We start from the raw sequence: 2,698 nt of genomic DNA on the forward strand, positions 1-2,698 counted from the left end.
GTGGTGTGTGTTTAATTATACATGTAAGGTAGACATTTTCTTTTGCCCCTTAAATTATAGTTTTTAGGACAAATAAAATACACACCTCTAACCTCTTTGATTTGTTCCACAGTTTTCCTTCGTGTTTGGAATGTTTCTGATTTTCTTTTCTTGATAGATATAATATTGTCTTATTATTTCTTTTGCCAATGTGTGAAAGTGACAAATAAAAAAGATAATATTCTTTAAACTTGTTAAACGACAATTTTGAATGTAGATATATGTGTAGGTTATTGTTATAATGTTATCTACTACCAATGCCTTTAATTTCACTTTTCATGTCAGACAAATAGAATTTTAATTCTTAATTAATTCATAATTATTATGTATTCTTGATCTGCTAATTATTTTCATTATTATATATTATGCATGCACATAATTGGTCCCTACCATGTCCTTGCAAATAACCACTTCTCAACTTCCTCATCAAACTAACTACTTTATGGCATGAATAATAATTATTTAAAGAAAAATCTCCTATTTTTGTAAAACAAAATATCAATAAAAACAATTATTACATTAGCATAGTGCTTTCCAATTAAAGTATCAAACTATTCCTTTTTTTGCAAGAAACTCTTTTTTTTAATTGAAAATAGAAACTTAGCCTGATAGTGACTAAAATAAAATTAAATCCAAATTAATTCTATTTTTAGTTTTTGTCTCATCAATTTTATTAGTTTTAGATAGGATTAATGAACTAAACTGATATATAAGGCTACGTTTGTTTATAAAGATAGGACACTGAGACAGGAATATAAAGACACAAAATCATATTTGACAGATGAGATATGGACAGAAATATTGTATCTAGAGACACTGAATTTGTGTATTTTATATCCATCCTGACAGAAAGGATACGTAGATACTAACAAGGGACACGACTTATTTTTTATTTTATTTTTTTATTATTCTTGTTAATTTTTTATAATTATATTTTTTATTATTATATTTTTCTTTTCAATTTTTTGAATGAAAAAATGAGAATAAATTGAATTTTCATAATTTGTTCTAGTTTATCAAATAAAATACAAGAACACAACATTTTGTGTCTCGTCTATTTTTTGTGTCTTGTTCTTAATGTCTTATCTTTAATGTCTTATCTTGTCCTATTTTCAAAAACAAATAGAGCCTAAAATCTGAGAAGTCAACTATATATAGTGCATTTTATTAGAATTGTGACCACCTAACTATATATGCAACGCAAAAGACTTTTGATTTTGTATTGGATGATACAAAAATAAATAGAGTAAAGTATCATTTTTGTTTCTAACGTTTAGGATAAATCTTATTTGTGTCTCTAACATTTAAATCGTTCTATTTGTGTCCCTAACGTTTATAAAAGTGATTCAATGTTATTTTACCGTCAATTATAATAACAAATAAGAACAAGACACAAATTAATGTGTAATTGATGACAGAATAACATTGAATCGCTTTGAACAATTTAAATTTTAGGGATACAAATAGAACTTACTCTAAACTTTAGAGGCAAAAACATACTTTACTCAAATAAATATATAAACAAATAAGGTAAGTGCATTTTATTAGAATTGTAACCAAAATTCAATTGTGTTGATTTTCTTTCTTACAAGTTGCAATTGCGTACGATATGTACATAAATAAATTCTCTGCAAGTACATCTCTTTTTTCAACTACGCAATAACAACGCAATTACTGAATTATTAATTGGAGCTTTGCAAGTCCAAATTTTAGAAATGAGATTTTCCAATTAGAAAAGGAGTTTAGTTTTGACTGAGAATTTAAAATTATATTGTTATTCAATTAAATTCAGTGATTTAAATAATAATTTAAATAGTAGATTCAAAAAGTTTTTTTTTTCTCCTACTATTATTATTAAGAGTAGGTATAAGCCTCAAGTTAGTTGGAGAGAAAAATGAAATATACCTTATATATATATATATAAGAATGTGGAGAATGAAGATATTTTTTTATATATATAAAAATTATTTTTTGTTTTTTTAATATTTTTATTTTTATTACTAAAATTTTGTCACACACTAAAAAATAAAAAATAACTTTTTATTGAATTTTTTTTAAAATAATTTAACGACATCCAATATAAACTCTTATTACTAGATTTTTCTTTTCGGAAATCATAAAGAAAAATACCCTCATTAAGAATTTCATCTTCTAGGAGATAATTAAGGATACATTAACTTTTTCAGTAATATTATTATATTTTAACAAGTTTTAAAACTACCTACACACATTCTTCTTAAAAAACTCAAAAACTTTATGAAGATCACAAACACACTCTTCACATCTATTTAATTAGTTTGGTGATTGAAGTTGAAAGATGCATATCTATGTAATATCCAATAGCCGCAATATTATTATTGATCCATGCACATATATATATACACAAAGATAGATAAAGGGCCATGCTGTAAAGTAAAGTACACAGAATTTCTGAACAACTTTTTCTTTTCATGCGCACTATATATATATACCAAGTTTCCAATTTAGCTAGCTAGGGTTATGTGTTCTACTTCCTCATTATTGTTGTTAGTATTAAGAATAAGAATAATGTTCTCTATTTAGCTATATATTTAATTAATTTTTTCCACTATATATATACCAAGTTTCAATGAAACTAAACAACATGCGCCTCAATTCTTGAAAATGATTCACACGCTCA

Source organism: Arachis ipaensis, chromosome B07 (genome assembly GCF_000816755.2).
Source record: "Arachis ipaensis cultivar K30076 chromosome B07, Araip1.1, whole genome shotgun sequence".
Taxonomy (NCBI): Eukaryota; Viridiplantae; Streptophyta; class Magnoliopsida; order Fabales; family Fabaceae; genus Arachis; species Arachis ipaensis.